Source organism: Ursus arctos, unplaced genomic scaffold, assembly GCF_023065955.2.
Source record: "Ursus arctos isolate Adak ecotype North America unplaced genomic scaffold, UrsArc2.0 scaffold_10, whole genome shotgun sequence".
NCBI lineage: Eukaryota > Metazoa > Chordata > Mammalia > Carnivora > Ursidae > Ursus > Ursus arctos.
Window position 1 is genome coordinate 55,239,458 of NW_026622764.1, and position 17,010 is coordinate 55,256,467.

The 17,010-nt window shown below is 41.2% G+C and overlaps 1 long non-coding RNA gene across 2 annotated transcripts in view; it reads right to left on the bottom strand.

The window, feature by feature from the left end:
* Positions 1 to 3,607: 3,607 nt before the first annotated feature.
* Positions 3,608 to 17,010, bottom strand: part of LOC130543032 (uncharacterized) — a 203,175-nt gene continuing 189,772 nt past the window's right edge. Inside the window, exons 5-10 of one of the 2 annotated variants that reach the window (XR_008958040.1) lie at positions 9,858 to 10,012; positions 8,807 to 8,954; positions 8,258 to 8,358; positions 7,200 to 7,310; positions 5,434 to 5,687; positions 3,608 to 3,847 (exon numbers count right to left, since the gene is read on the bottom strand). This is a non-coding gene — a long non-coding RNA (uncharacterized LOC130543032). Of the gene's footprint in view, positions 3,848 to 5,298; positions 5,688 to 7,199; positions 7,311 to 8,257; positions 8,359 to 8,806; positions 8,955 to 9,857; positions 10,013 to 17,010 lie in introns of those variants that run through there. The other variant, XR_008958041.1, reaches the window with a different exon arrangement.

Here is a 17,010-nt window from a genome sequence, read left to right on the forward strand (position 1 = left end):
ATTGTGCTTTGCACCTGTGTCAGTCACATTGGCACTAAGGCTATGGTGAGCACCAGTGAAGGGTGTCCTGCCGTGCACCACCCTGTGGCCACCATGATAAGTGGGCTAGGGGTCTAGGGTTCACTGAGGCAACAGGCCAGTTAGGATACCCAGACTATGTACACTGGTCTCTGCTTTCAGGGTGAAACAGGGTAGGGAGCACAGACCTTGTCAGTCAGCCCCTCCCACCATGAGATTCCAGTAACTCTTTGGCAGAGTTCTAGGGTTGACTCTTTTGTATGTTAAACTTCTTTAAACCATGACCTCATAGTTTAAAAGAATAGCTTTTTTTTTTCCTGTGCCACAGCATGACTGGGACTGGCATGGGCTTGTGGACCCAGAGCTCCCTGTTTATGGCATCTGGACCCCGCTCTGGGCTTTAAGGTAGAAGAGGAATGCAAACCCTGTCCTCCTCCAATCCCTCTGACAGAGTTCTAGTGCTGGCTTTTTTAGATGCTAGTCACTCTTTTGAACCATGGTTGGTTTTGCGTGCCCAAGGACAGAGGAATCTGTTCCCCCTACTTCAGTGGACCCCCCCACCCACTGCCATTCACAGTGATATCTGCACACACTTTATGGTCCTCAAGCCAAGAGCCCAGAAAGCAAAACAGGGGCAATAGACTATGATCATCTTGAGGAGTAGAGCTGTTGATTGACTGATGTCTGAGCACTCCTTGCCCAGCATTAACAGTAAAGAGACAAGTACAGCAGTCATGCCATGAGACAGGCATGGTGGCCAGAGGCTCACACCTCTCAGTGATAAAAGTCCGTCACCTTACTAGGTAAGCCATCTAGACCAGATGAGGTCCTACCCAAAAAAAAAAAAAAAAGGCGAGGGGAATAGGGAGCGGAGGTTGAGAGTATCAGTATAGCCTGAAACCAGCTGCAGGAATTAGGTTCTTCCGAGTACCCACCCCTTCTATCAGAATCATAGAGGAGTGGTTCTCAGGATGACCTTATTATACAAAGCAAGTAGATACACAAGTACTCGGCTTTAGTGGATGCTGTAGTGTGCCACCCAGATTCTTCCTTTAGAACCAATGCTCATTTTGCCGAGTGGCTCACAGCTGACTTCAGGAATTGCAATCAGTTCAAGGCAGTAAGTGGTCTTACCCAAGATTACATCCCTTCTTTGAGGGCACTCCCCAACAAACTTCTTGCACAAACATTTCCACTAAGAGTCCTTTCCCTGGGAACCCACCGTAAACCAACAAGTATCACGTTGTAAGGAGTCGACAAGCTAAATCAGTGAAAGAGCTGTGCAAACTGTAAGGTGCAATATAAATTTAACGGCATTATAATAGTCATCAATACTTCTCGGTCTCAGGCTGTCTTCACCAAAGAGAGGTTAATGGTCTTGCCATGCTTGTCCTCAACAAAGAAATTTTTAACATCATAATATTAGTGAATACCTTACGGCCCACTATTCTGAACTTGGTCTCTAGAGCCAAACAAACCTTTATCTCTTTTACTGCATATTATTGAATGAAGATACTAGGGATTGTAGACTATGACATAATGCTTTTTATCTATGAAAGAGCTCATTTAAATTTAGCCATAGATTTTTGTCATGGATCACTTCTGTGTATATGTTGTATAAAAGAAATTGGCTAAAGTATTTCTAAAACTTGTTCACATGTAGAATCTGAATGTCCATGTTTTCCACACTGTGTCACCCAGTGACCGTGAGTCTACTGAGAGTGTGGACAGTGCAGCATTTTGTCAGAAAATTCACAGAGGCACAGGCTTTACCTTTCTGCAGCACGAGGCTATGTTAACGCCAGCGTTAGGAATGCTGCTCAGTCCGAGGTACCTCCTCGCTCGCCATCTCCACAGCTATGTGCTTCATGGAGGTTAAAATCCCACTGCTGCCTCTGGGATTTTCTTCTATACACTTGGCACACATTCTGCAAGTTTTCATCGTGGCATTGATGTTTGTGACCAAACAGACAATGACAACTGTCATGACTGCTAGCTGGCTAGAACAGTTGTAAAATTCCATCAATTTGAAGATGCAGCATGATGGCTGAGAAAATAAAATGTGAAATAACGTTTGCTTCAGAATCAGTGAGATGGAATAATCTCTCTACAGCTGTTTCCTTACACAATAAGATAATGGTACTTGCCTCATATGGATGTTGTAAGGGCTAAAGAGGATAGTCCAGAGGGATGGTTGGCATGTAGTGAGCATTTAATAAGTGATATTTACCATTACTGTTATGATTATTATTAACCTCAGCTGAAGTAACATGTATTGCTAAACTCCGGATTAATAACTGAAAAGTGTTACCTAATGGCTGATTTTTATCTCTCATCAGCTGAACAGAAGCATGCTTATGAGTTCTCAGAACCTTCTTTCTCTCATTTGATTTTCTATTTTATCCCTGGTATTAGCCTCCTCTCCTACCAGGCCTGAAATTCTTACCATCCTAAGAAAAACAGTGAAAATAAAGGGACTGAGTCTAGGAGACCAACACACACACACAGAGGTGCTCATCAAAGCTCTCGCATATTGACTGACTGATATTAGTATCAGTCAATAAGATTAGTGTTCTCACTAAGGTATTGAGTAACATTCAAAATAAGAATATATTTTTTCTGAGATCTGAACTAAATTTCTGTGCCATTACACATAAAATTTTTGTACCAAAGACAGATCCTCAGTGAATATTCAAATCATATTACATGGCCCCATTATTGATTTAAAAAATAGTTACCAAATATGTAAATGTTCCAAGAAGAGAAGGAAAATATCTCTTGTACCTGCTGTTTCAACTCTATGGCTACCTCCATGACCACTGATGTTCATATTATTTACAGAAACCAGAAAATTGTGGGTTTTATTCTCTTTGGTTATCATATCACTCCAAAGCCTTTATTTCTTCCTTAGACAATTCCTTTAAAAAACTGAAAACTTTCTAGCAATCATTTTCAAATACTTCAATTTTACTAATAATCAGCGAGTCAGATCAGGAAAGACAAACACTGAGAAACATGCATAAAGTGAGGAAATACCATCTCTTTCCAGACTCAGAACAAGTCCAAATTTTACATTTCACAGACAAATAAATAGGATTTTTTAGGTGACCCTATACTAAACAGTGGATGGAATATCAGATTCACTTGCCATAGACAGGATTTCACTCGTCAATCACAGAAGGTTTCATGTCATGATTATGAAATACTGAGATTCCATAAAACGTGCATGAAAATAGGAACAAATGTGCACCAATATAAATATATATATATACATTAGCTTGGATCCAAATCCCACATTGCTTATTACCAAAATGGCGTAAGACATGAGTTGCTTCCTCTCCCTAGTCCTGTCACCTATCCTATCCAGCAGGAGAAAATATATCATGCAATTCCTGAGCTATCCGAGAACCATATAACCTCTTCCTGTTGCCGTATTCTATTTCTGCACAGAATTAGAGAGACAGGAAGTCATGTGTTGGAATATGTCAGAAGTAGTTTGGTTAATACTTGAGATTTACCAAGTCCATAATATTATAGACTCTAGAAGCCCCAATCAGTGCCTGACTGGTACTGGAAATAGCCTGACAAGTTAGTTAGCGAGACTGACTCCACAATATTCATTATATGCTCTAAGAATTACTTTGCCTGAACAAATTCTACATGCAATGTAGGGGCCTGGCTGGGGGAAGAGCTCAAGCTGACAGAACCAGCTCTGCAAATAGGCCACTCAAGAAATTGACTCACCAGTAATAGATGACTGAAATTGGTCTGAAGGACTGGCCTTTAAATACCCAGAGAGGGAAAATGAAACTTGAATTACCCAGTTATTCTGAAAGAAAAGGGCGGGGGGAACCCTGTGAATTATGATATTACTCATAGAAAAGCACATGAGTCAGGAGGGTGACACAGGAGAGGTTCAGTCTCAAAATGCTGAGAGCACAACTCTGGCCTGAGAAGAAAAGTGGTTATTTTAAGGGCAGATGTAGCCAGATGGAGATTAGCATGCTGGGTGGGAAGGGAAAATCAAGCAGAGCTTGCGGGAATTTGAAATTACTTCCATTACAGAGTGCCCATTCCTCTTTCTGGCCCTGACTTATCCATTCATGTAGACTCAGATTTAGAAACTTCGATTTGGGTAAGGTCACCTAGGAGAAAAGGGGACCGTGTTATTGCAATTCTCTAAAAATTACACAAAAATGATAATAAATGAAGAATTTAAACCACTTCCTCAGATTGCTTTGGCCGTAAAGGATATCAGGCTGTCTCCATGAGTTGTTGCTTTAAAGCATGTTACTCATATAATACTACATTTAATCATTGCAAGAGACTCTCTTTAAGACAAGCCTTCTTTTAAAGGAACACTCCTCATCTCCCTAGATATCCTTAAAGGAGTGCTTTATCCAAGCTCCAGTTTGCACTTTCCCAGCCTTATCTGTCTGTATGAAGAGCTAATGATAGGGTATTCTTTCTGAGTGTCTCCACAGGACTTCATTATGTTGTTCCCAGCATCAGTGCAATGGGGCATAGTCTGCAGTAATTAATGGTTCCACATCCCAGGGCAAGAGGAAGGGTCACAGTTCTTGGTGGCTCCATCATCTTGATGCTCATTGCCTTGCATGTGCAGTATCTGAACAAGGGTTTCAAATGGGTTTGAAAGAAATGCAGCAGGAAAGGTCCATTATAGTTATTTTGGAAAGATGATAAAGCCCCCCAAGTGGAAAATCAGGGGAAAGGCTTGGCAACTTTCAGATTCCACATTAAGTGCTGATTCTATGGCCATTAGTACTGCAGATGCACAAAAGGAGGAAAACCCCATCCTGCCCTGTAGAGCTGAGAAGGGCATTTGAAGTGTCATTGGGAGAAAACCTCTCAGAAAGCAGTAAGTACTCCTTTCAAAGAAAAGGGCTCCAGAGTCCTGGCAGAAAACATACGTGGGGGATGTAGGCTGGCCATGACACAGTTAAGAGGGTTGGGGATGGTGGCAAATGGAGACCTCATGCTCCATTGACAGAAGGCCTTCTCTTGGCCAGGCCAATAGTTGTCATCTACAGTGTTATGGAATTTTCACTTTTTTCAGAGATGCCAGACATGAAAATGTATGTGTGTGTTGACAATGAATCCAGAGAATATTTAATTACTACATGGGCCAAACAAAATGTTTGTGTCCCAATCCAGCCAATCAGCCTCTATTTTTAACCTTAGGAGTTTCACTCTTTGGGACTCCCTAAAAATAAAAGATATGCCTCGAAAAGATAGATTAAATAAACAGTTGGTATGTCATCTGTTTCCCCAGCCCCACAAAGGCTTGGGTATATTTATTGAGATGTTTGCTAGCTGCCATATTAGATAAGGCTTGAAATCTTTGTGACTTAACACAATGAAATGACAGAAACAACACAATTATTTCTTGCTCACCTGACAGTTCAATTTGGTGTTGTGTGTGTGGGAGGAAGGCAGGCAGGGGATGGAGGGTGCTCTCTAGTAGACTTCTTCTTGAGGACCTGCTGTCTTCACCACATGCCTCTCTGGAAAAGCTTGTCTCCATTCAACCAGCCAGAAAGGGAAGGGGGATTGATCTTGAAATGAAGTTTCTATAGGCCTCTCGTAGAAGTGACGTACATTACTTCCATCAATGTTCCATTGGCCAGAATTCCATCCTGTGACTGCACCTGAATGCAAGTAAGAATGCAAAATGTTGGTTGGTTGTATCTCAAAAAATAATAACAATAAGGAAACTGGTTTGAAGAAAAAAAAAGATGTACCCCTATTAGGGATTAAAATGGAGCTATTTTAGCAGTAGCAAACTGGGTTTTCTCTCACTCTTGTCCCTATCTTTGCCGAGAGTGTTCACTCAGAATCTTACCCATTTACTTCTCGGAGCTCTGCCTTTCCTAATTAATCACAATATAATTATCTAAATTTTGACTTTTGTACTCTGACATCTCTTCCTTCGTACTCTTAATTATGATTTAAAGCTTCCTAAGAATATTCAGGCTTCCTTTGCTCCAAACCATGGCATTCTGTCAAGTTTTCCAGTCCTGGGCCATGTGTCATAAGCCGATGGCACCTCATGGTCACCCTAGCACAGTCTCAGTTCAGGTGTTCTGGGCTTACTCATGAATACCTCATTGACCTGAGGCTGATTTTTCACTGCAGCTTGACGCCTTAGAGGTAGAAGCTTTAGGCAATTCATCCCATGGCATTAGCTTTGCTGCGTAAGCCTCTGTTTTATCCATACAGAGTGACAGTGTTACTTTCCAGAGGTGATGCGGTTGGGCTGCCCAGAACCATGTCCTCTCAAGACTGAGGCACTCGGAATCCCCCATTGCTGGGAATGGTGGACTCACAGCTGCATCCTTGCTATGAGGATTCAGCACAAATGTAACAACACCTTACCTTGACAACATCCTGATTCCTCTTCCATTCAGTTCAATTTATATAAATGTGTATATACAATGTATTGATTACTTCCTATAGCCAGGCACTATTCTAAATGGTTTTCTTATATTAACTCCCTTAATATTCAAAACAATGCTGTGAATGTGGTGCTATTATTATCCCTATTTCTGAATAAGGAAACTGAGTTAATTACCCATGTCATAAAGCACTAATTGAGAGAGCCAGAATTTTCACATGACCCAAAAGACTCACACCATCACGTAAGAACACTGAAGGGCCAAGAGAATGTACTGTTTTGTACGGGGCGGCATCATAGCTTTGCGATGATTAAAAGTTCTGTACATCTCTTTCTTTCTGCCTCGTCCTCTGCATTCCCAGAGGAATCTCAGTATGGACAGGCAAAGCTTTCCATGAATGTAAAATTCTGCATTTTGCTTCTGAAGCCAGTACCACTAATCCTAGCCCCCTTGCTGACAGTTGGTTTCTGAATTGCTCTGCTGTGCAATGCTTGCTCCTGGGACATGAGAAAAAGTCTCTGGGGGCTTCTAGGAAAGCATTTGTTGATTATGAAAAGACACAAATGAAGAAAAGGAGTCTTTTTGTCTAGATGTTGTTTTGTGATATGGCAACCAGAACAGCAAGGAGCAACCTCTGATCATAAGGGATGACAGCTTCAGGACAAAACCCAACAGGCTGAAGAGGGCAGAGAGGCCAGGCAGAAAGAACATGGGCCCCTGGCATCTTGTTTAGATTCTAACTTAACCAATATAGACTCATCATACCTGCAGACTCCATCTTATGTGGAATAATAAAGTTTTGTGTTGTTTTAGTCAGAGTCCAGGTTGGGGCCAGAGGGGTTGCTAGGAGCCAAAAGCATTCTAACTGTACAAAGCCTGTAAAGTTAAATAAGGAGATTTGAGGATTAGTAAAATGAACAAATATTTTCAAAAAGATGAAAATTAATAGAAAAGAGTAAGAAGGTAGGATAAATGTGAGAGAGAAAGCAAAAGGTCAAATAAAGAGTGCAGTGAATTTTGCAAATCTTTATAGAATACTGAAACTGGCCCGTCACTAAATCAAAGTGCATAAGAGAAAGATTTGCATATCTTTATAATCTTGATCCCTCAAGAAATATTCAGCTTAAATTTATAGAATATGTTTTATGTACTAATAGTTTCATATTTATTGTCTCAGTTGGTACCGTTTGCCCCACTTTTTAAAAGAGATCACCGTGGCTTAGAGACGCTTTAGTTAATGTGGCTGTGACTCTTTGATTGACTAGTGACACAAACCCAACTTGAACATAAAAGGACTTATAATAGATTCCCTTATCTCAAAGAAAGAAATTGTCCTGCAAAGGAGATGTGAATACAAACCACTAGTACCATAAAGATAACCAAAGGAAACGTCAGAAGTAGTGGAGAGGGAGTAATCACTCTGGATCTTAACATCCCATTAGTTAAGTAGGGTATATCTGATCTGCATACACCAAGGCTAAAGTTCCAATACTGAGGAGGCCTGCTCCCATCAAAGTCATAGGGCCAAGGTCAGGAATGATCTATGTGACTGTGTAACTTTGGAAGATTCAGGTCACAGACATGGCCTTGTTAGAAAGGGAGAGACTCAGAGTTCAGTGGCTGATATGGGCATGCACTACTGTTGTGCTAAGCCAGCTTTCAGCTATGCTGTCAAAATGGGGGAATAAATGCATTTCCAGACCATCTAGATGTATCTCTTGGCAGAAATGTAGATGGGCATTGGGAATGAACTAGACGCAGGTCTCTAGTCTATCCATCATTTATGTTACTCTCTCCGGGCCTAGTTCACAACAAATGTGTACCTTTTACATTTCCATATAGCAAGAAACACGGCTGCCTATAGCTCCTGAGCATACATGTTGTAGTCCAGCCACCAAGAGAAAGGCTGACCTACCGCAAATATCTGAAAGAAGAAAAACAAATTCAGGGGCCTAGGATAGCATCTATTGATCTAGTGAACTATGGTAAGGAAACTGGATAATATCAAATATATAAGGAGCTTCTATTTTAATCTTGTGGTTTGGTGCTAGGCAAATAATCCAATATGCTTCTACTACAAAGAGACTGAGTAATTTGCCAGTGGTTGTAAATGTTGGAACCCAGATCCGAACTTCACTCTTACAACTCAAAACTCTGTGATCCTCACAGTGTTACAAAGATGAATTAATGAATGTGGAAACACCAGAAGGTAGTAATTAATTTGTTCCTACCAAACTATTCATATTCCCTTTTGGGTCTTTCTAAATCCTCGGAAGTATTTGTCTTTTAAATATTTAGTCAAGACATTATCCATACCCACTGCAGAAACTATTTTGAGGTTCTCTTTCAAGATGGCAACATAAGTGGGGCACCTGGGTGGCGCAGTCGTTGGGCGTCTGCCTTCGGCTCAGGGCGTGATCCCAGCGTTCTGGGATTGAGCCCCACGTCAGGCTACTCCTCTGGGAACCTGCTTCTTCCTCTCCCCCTGCTTGTGTTCCCTCTCTTGCTGGCTGTCTCTCTCTGTCAAATAAGAAAACTCTGAATTCACCTCCTCCACAGAACACACCAAATTATACCTATTAGAACAATTACTACCAAAGACAAGATGGCAAGAGAGACGGGGACACAGTAAGGAAGCGAACCCCCATCCCCAATGCTGCAACGGCATTGGGGAGAGAGAGTACGGAAGAACTAGGAATAGATTGCTCTGTCCTTGGGCACAGAAAAAAAGCCACATTTAAAAGAGCACCTAGTATATAAAAGAGACAACACTAGAACTCTGCCAAGTGGCAGAGAAGCTGTAGGAAAGTTCTCCAGGTGAGAGAGACTAGAGAATGACACAGTTTACATCCCCACTTCACCTTAAAAGCCTAGACTGGAGCAGTCTGGGCACTATTACAGGCAAGCCTGGTTATCTTAGTGACCTTGCAACTTCAGCAAACCAGCTCTCTTCCACCTTAAAATCCCAAACCAAAGCAGGGTCCAGCTTACAGTGAGTTTGTCACTTCAGTGAGCCCAGGGTCCACAAGCCACAGTTTCTGGTTTTTCTTTAAATTTTCTCTATTTTACTTGTTTTATTTTTTTTCTAATTTTTCTTTCTTGTTCTGTTTTTTTCCCTTTCTCTTTCAAAGCCATGGTTTAAAAGAATAACTAGCATATACAGCCGTAGTTCCTGCCAGCCCACTAAAGTCTCAAAGCACACACAGTCTGCATAGGGGACACCATACACAAGACCATTCCTTCAAGCTTAAGTAGCTTTTTTGCCTGATCCATAGAAACAAATACAAAAATTCAAACAAAATGGGAAGACAGAGACTATGCTTCAAAAGAAATAAGAAAAAAATCAGAAAAATAACTAAATGAAACAGATGAAAAATCTGCCTGATAAAAATGATTTAAAGTAATGATCATAAAGATACTTACCAGGCTGGAGAAAAGAGTGGAAGAACTCAGGCCTTCAATAAAGCTGTAGCAAATGTTAAAAATAACCAGGGTTGAAGAATATAACAACTGAGATAAAAAATACACTAGAGGGAATCAATAGTAGACTAGAGGATGCAGAAGAACATATCAGCTATCTGGAAGAGAGGGTAATGGAAAGCATGCAAGGAGGTGAACAGCAAAAGAAGAAATTTTTTTTTATTTACATTCAATTAGCCAACACATAGTACATCATTAGTTTCAGATGTAGTGTTCAATAATTTATCAGTTGCGTATAACACCCAGTGCTTATCACATCACATGCCTTCTGTAATGCCATCACCCAATTATCTTTTAGTCCTAGACTTTTCTTTCCACTCAATTCCCTTTAACACTTCTTATAAGGCTGCCTTACTGGTGGTGAACTCCTCTAGCTTTTGTTTGTCTGGGAAACTCTCTCTCCTATTCTGAATGATAACCGTGCTGCGTAGAGCATTCCTGGTTGCACGGTTTTTCCTTTCAACACTTTGAATACATCACACCTGTCCCTTTGGGCATCCAAAGTTGCCGCTAAGAAATCAAGTAATCGCCTTATGGACTTTCCCTTGTGTATAACTTTTTCTTTCTCTCTTTATCATTACTTTTTGCCATTTTATTTTTTTTTTTAAAGATTTTATTTATTTGACAGAGATAGAGACAGCCAGCGAGAGAGGGAACACAAGCAGGGGAAGTGGGAGAGGAAGAAGCAGGCTCATAGCGGAGGAGCCTGATGTGGAGCTTGATCTTATAACGCCGGGATCACGCCCTGAGCCGAAGGCAGACGCTTAACCGCTGTGCCACCCAGGTGCCCCTACTTTTTGCCATTTTAATTGTCACATGTCTTGGTGTGGACATCCTTGCGTTAGTTAGGGACTCTCTCTGCTTTCTGGATCTGGAAGTCTTTTTTCCTTTCCCAGGAATTTTTCTACCCCTTCTTTCTCTTTCTTCTCCTTCTGGGCTCCCTATAATGTGAATGTTGTTATGCTCGATGATGTCACTGAGATCCCTTAATTTATTCTTATTATTCTTCAGTCTTTTTCTCTTAGCTTGGTTACTTTCCATTACCCTTTCTTCCAGATCATTGCCCTGTTCTGCCTCCTCTAGTGTATTTTTATTTCAGTTATTGAGTTCTTCATAGTTCTCACTGAGGTCCTCCCCTCTTTTCTCAAGTCCATTTTATGGACATTACTTTAAATACTTTATCAGGCATATCCTGTATCTCTGATTCATTTAGCTCTTTCACTCAATTTTTTCCTATGGTGCATATTCCTGTGTCTCATTTTGTCTCTATGTAATAGGGAGGTCAGCTATATGTCCTGACCTTCAAAGAAGTGGCCAGAATGAGGTGCTCCAGGATGTCTTCTGTGTGAGCTGTGGACACCCTACTGTTGTTGCTGAGCTGTGCTTGCCTTCAGCCTTGTCAGCTGCAGTAACCCACTCTGCCTGCCCTGGGCACACGTAGCAGGGTTTGAGCCCTATGCTGTGGGGAGTCTAAGGCTACCACAGACTCACAGGGAGGTGAGGTCAGCAGTTGGGTTAACTTGTCTGCACTTAGTCTCTCTGCCACAGCTGTGGGCATGTTGAACAGCAGAGTTTCTCTGTGTGGCCACCTGATAGACCAGATGACTGCCCCCCTAGTCCGTCAGCCAGGGCATTCTTTTCATGCTGCCAGCTAAAAGGTTCATCTGCTGGAACTGTGGACATGCTGGTGTATGGGATTATCCCCCCTACCCCAGGGAAGGAGTCACTTTGGAGTGATACTGGTCCCTTTCTTGCATGGTGTGTCAAGGCAAGGGCCACCCTTGGAGGGGTGCATGCCAAGTGGGTAGGTTGGATGAGGGGATCTGCAGGGGTGGGGCCTGAGTTGCTAGTCAGATATGGGAACCAATGCTAACACTCTACACCTAAGTGTCCTATCTAGGCTGGGGAAAGGGAGAAGTGGTGCCTACGACTGCTTTTGTTCTTAGAGTAGTCTCCTGAAGATCCCTGCCAATCCAGTGCACATTGTGAGATTACAAAACACCTAAGGTATTTGGTGTTTTTCAAACTGCTATTTCTGAGCTCGGTCTTGGGCTGAGTTATTATGCAGACTCCACAGTGGGGACTGTGTGGGTGGAGACTCTGTTTCCTATTGCCCTCCAGCTCCCATAGAGTTAAGTCCACTGATTTTTAATGTACCAAAAGTACAGCTTTGCTCATTTTAAAAACTCCTAAAGTTAAGACCTCTAGTTCTCAAAGCGAAATGTAATGGAGACTCATCTTCCCCATGCAGGTCTGTGGTGCCTAGTGTGGCCTCCCTCTTGTTTGTGGCTAATTTCACCAGGGATGTGGTTTCCAATCACTTTTCTGCCCCTCCTACACTTTACCATTAACTGTAGGTCTGTTCTGCCAATCTTTGTGTCATTTTCAGAGTTAGTTGTACAAATGTAGCTGTTATCTCAGGGTGTCCATGGGACAAGGTGAGCTCAGGATTTTTCTACTCTGCCATCTTTCTGACCCTCCCAATTATATCCTGAATTCAAAAATATTTTTACTAATAGATAATGTCTGTTAAAAATAAAAGGTGTTTCCATTGTTGCTAATACTTTTGCTGAGAAGTATTATGAACATCTTTGTGAACAAAGCCTTTTCCAGATTTAAGATCATTCCTTAATTATCCATCACGACCCAGTGGGATTCATCCCTGGGATGCAGGGGTGGTTCAACATTCACAAATCGGTCAGGGTGATAGATCACATTAATAAGAGAAGAGACAAGGACCATATGATCCTCTCAATCGATGCAGAAAAAGTATTTGACAAAATACAGCATCGTTTCCTGATTAAAACCCTTCAGAGTGTAGGGATAGAGGGTACATTCCTCAATCTCATAAAAACTATCTATCTATGAAAAGCCTGCAGCAAATATCATTCTCAATGGGGAAAAGCTGGAAACCTTTCCCTTAAGATCAGGAACACGACAGGGATGCCCACTCTCACTGTTATTGTTCAACATAGTACAAGAAGTCCTAGCAACAGCAATCAGATGGCAAAGAAGAAGCCAAACTCTCTCTCTTTGCAGATGACATGAGGCTTTATATGGAAAACCCAAATGACTGCACCCCCAAACTACCAGAACTCATACAACAATTCAGTAATGTGGCAGGATACAAAATGAATGCTCAGAAATCAGTTGCATTTCTATACACAAACAATGAGACTGAAGAAAGAGAAATTAGGGAATAATTCCATTTACAATAGCACCAAAAATCATACGATATCTCAGAATTAACTTAATCAGCAAGGTAAAGGATCTATACTCTAGAAACTACAGATCACTCTTGAAAGACATTGAAGAGGACATAAAAAGATGGAAAAACATTCCATGCTCATGGGTCAGAAGAATAAACATAGTTAAAATGTCTTTGCTACCCAGAGCAATCTACACTTTCAATGCCATCCCAATCAAAATACCAATGACATTTTTCAAAGAACTGGAACAAACAATCCTAAAATTTGTGTGGAACCAGAAAAGACCCCGAATCACCAAGAAAATGTTGAAAAAGAAAAAAAAAAGCTGGGGACATCACGTTGCCTGATTTTAAGCTATACTACAAAGCTATGATCAGCAAGACATGGTACTGGCACAAAAACAGACCAATGGAACAGAATAGAGAACCCAGAAATGGGCCCTCGGCTCTTTGGGCAACTAATCTTTGATAAAGCAGGAAAAAACATCCGGTGGAAAAAAGACAGTCTCTTCCATAAATGGTGCTGGGAAAACTGGACAGCTACATGCAAAAGAATGAAACTTGACCACTCTCTCACACCATAATCTCCAAATGGATGAAAGACCTCGATGTGAGACACAAATCCATCAAAATCCTAGAGGAGAACATAGGCTGTAACCTCTTCGACATCAGCCACAGCAACTTCTTTCATGACATGTCTCCAAAGGCAAGGGAAACAAAAGAAAAAATGAACTTTTGGGACTTCATCAAGATAAAAAGTTTCTGCACAGCAAAGGAAACAGTCATCAAAACAAAGAGGCACTTAACCGACTGAGCCACCCAGGTGTCCCGTAGATATTACTCAGGCATCAGAAAGAACGATTACACAACAGTTGCAGCAACATGGACGGGACTGGAGGATATTATGCTAAGTGAAGTAAGTTAAGCAGAGAAAGACAATTATCATATGTAGCAGGGAGATCGGTAGGAGAAGGAAGGGAAGAATGAAGAGGGGGTAAACAGAAGGGGGAATGAACCATGAGAGACTACTATGGACTCTGGGAAGCAAACTGAGGGCTTCAGAGGGGACGGGGGTGGGGGATTGGGATAGGCCGGGTGATGGATATTAAGGAGGGCACATATTGCATGGAGCACTGGGTGTTATACACAAACAATGAGTCATGGAACACTACATCAAAAACTAAGGATGTATTGTATGGTGACTAATATAATATAAATTATTTTAAAAAAAACCACAGAGGCAACCCACAGAACAGGAGAAGATATCACAGAACAGGAGAAGATATTTGCAAATAAAACTACAGATAAAAGGCTGGTATCCAAGATATATAAAGAACTTCTCAAGCTCAATAAACAATCAAATCAAAAAATGGGCAGAAGATATGAAGACATACAAATGGCTAACAGGCACATGAAAAAGTATTCAAAATCATTAGCCATCAGGGAAACACAAATCAAAACCACAATGAGATACCACCTTATGCCCGTTAGAATGACAAAAATTGACAGGGCAACAAATGTTGGAGAGGAGGTTACATTATTGGTGGGAATGCAAATTGGTATTTGCAAATTTTTCACTTTGGAAAACAGTGTGGAGGTTCCTTAAAAAGTTAAAAATAAAGCTACCCTATGACCCAACAATTGCACTACTGGGTATTTACCCCAAAGATACAGACGTAGTGAAGAGAAGGGCCATATGCACCCCAATGTTCATTAGCAGCTTTGTCCACAATAGCTAAACTCTGGAAGGAGCCAAGATGCCCTTCAACAGACAAATGGATAAAGAAGATGTGGTCCCTATATACAATGGAATATTAGTCATCAGAAAGAACGATTACCCAACATTTGCAGCAACATGGATGGGACTGAAGGAGATTATGCTAGGTGAAATAAGTCAAGTAGAGAAAGACAATTATCATATGGTTTCACTCATTTGTGGAACATAAGGAATAGCAGGGAGATCAGTAGGAGAATGAAGGGGGGGTAAACAGAAGGGGGAATGAACCACGAAAGACTATGGACTCTGGGAAACAAACTGAGGGTTTCAGAGGGGAGGGGTTGGGGGATTGGGATAGGCCGGGTGATGGATATTAAGGAGGGCACGTATTGCATGGGACACTGGGTGTTATACGCAAGTAATGAATCATGGAATACTATATCAAAAACTAATGATGTACTGTATTGTGACTAACATAATAAAAAATTTTTTAAAAAAAGATCATTCCCTTAGAATGAATCCCCACTGATAAAATAAGCCTATTGTAGACTATTTGTTTGTTGGTCTTCCCAGTATTCATACGAACTTGTGGTTCACTGCTTTTGCATCTATTAGGACCCTGTGACCCACTTTAATTAATGGAATACAGCAGAAATGACACTGCCAGTTCCAGACCTAATCCTTACGAAAGCCTGGCACCTTTTGCTTTCATATTCTTGTGAGTAGTTTGAGTACTCCTAAGGTTGCCATGCTGTGAGAAGCCTAATCTAGCCATGTGGAGAGGCCATGAGAAGAAAATCCAGGCTCTCAGCCACCCGCTCAGTTGAGCCCTCACTTGTCATCAGCATCAGTGTGCCAACTTGTGATTGGGCCAGCCCTCACTTGAGTCTTCCCATCTGACCCATGTAGGGCAAGATGAGAAATCCCTGCCATCCTCTGATCCAATTACAGAATTGAAAGCAAATAAATTGTTATTGTTTTAAACCTCTAAACTCAGGACTAATTTGCTATACAGAATAACTGAAACAGAACATTTTTTTAATTTGTGAAAAAAAAAGGGAGTTTATAATTTAAAAGTATATGCTTCATACACTTAAATTCACATACTAGAATTTTTTTTCTCCAGAAACCTTGAATTAGTGTATGCTTAATCTCAGTGGGAAGGACATTATTGAAAATAAATGCAAAGCATACAGTGGCAATATAATCAAGATTTAACCAATGAACACAGGGATCCAGATTCTACAACTTGCACAATTATTAAATTCTATTTTTCAAAGTAATGATTAAGTGCTTATAAATTGGTAGGACCTGCATTTCTGCAAACCGTTTGTTAAACATTTTTTAATATGCATTGCTAGGTAGTAACCACCCCCCCAAACACACAAATTTATTTTTTTTTATTTTTTTTAAAGATTTTATTTATTTATTCGACAGAGATAGAGACAGCCAGCGAGAGAGGGAACACAAGCAGGGGGAGTGGGAGAGGAGGAAGCAGGCTCATAGCGGAGGAGCCTGATGTGGGGCTCGATCCCATAACGCTGGGATCACGCCCTGAGCCGAAGGCAGACGCTTAACCGCTGTGCCACCCAGGGGCCCCCCAAACACACAAATTTAAGGTAGCTATTTCAACAAATCCTCACAAACACTGAATTTAAGTATTTTAAAAATACTTGCAGCACTTCTGGGAAAATGCAGAGAAGGATCCTAAGCTCACCTTGACCCACAGACACACCAAGATACCAGCTCTATTAGTACAACTAACCCAGAAAACCTGAAGACTGGCAGAACAAACTTTCCACAGTAAATCATAGAGAGGAGCCACATAGAAAAGGGTAGGAGGGAAAGAAACACAATTTGGAACCAAACTTCCAGCAGCACTTTCCACAGAAAGAAGGGACACCATAAGCATAGAGAAACAAGAGGAACAGACCCCACACAGGCACATGAATCCCCATCTGCCTTTGAAAACTGGTAAGACTTACCTCTGTGAGTATTTACAATCAGTGGTGCTTAATTCCTGGTATTTTAAGAATCAATGGGCTTAGTTCTGGAAGAGCTGGGGTATAATAGGAAATGGAGTCTCCACCCAGCATAACAAATAACTCAGCCAAGACACAGCATGGTAGCAGTCTTGGATATATATATATAAGCACTTGGATATATATATA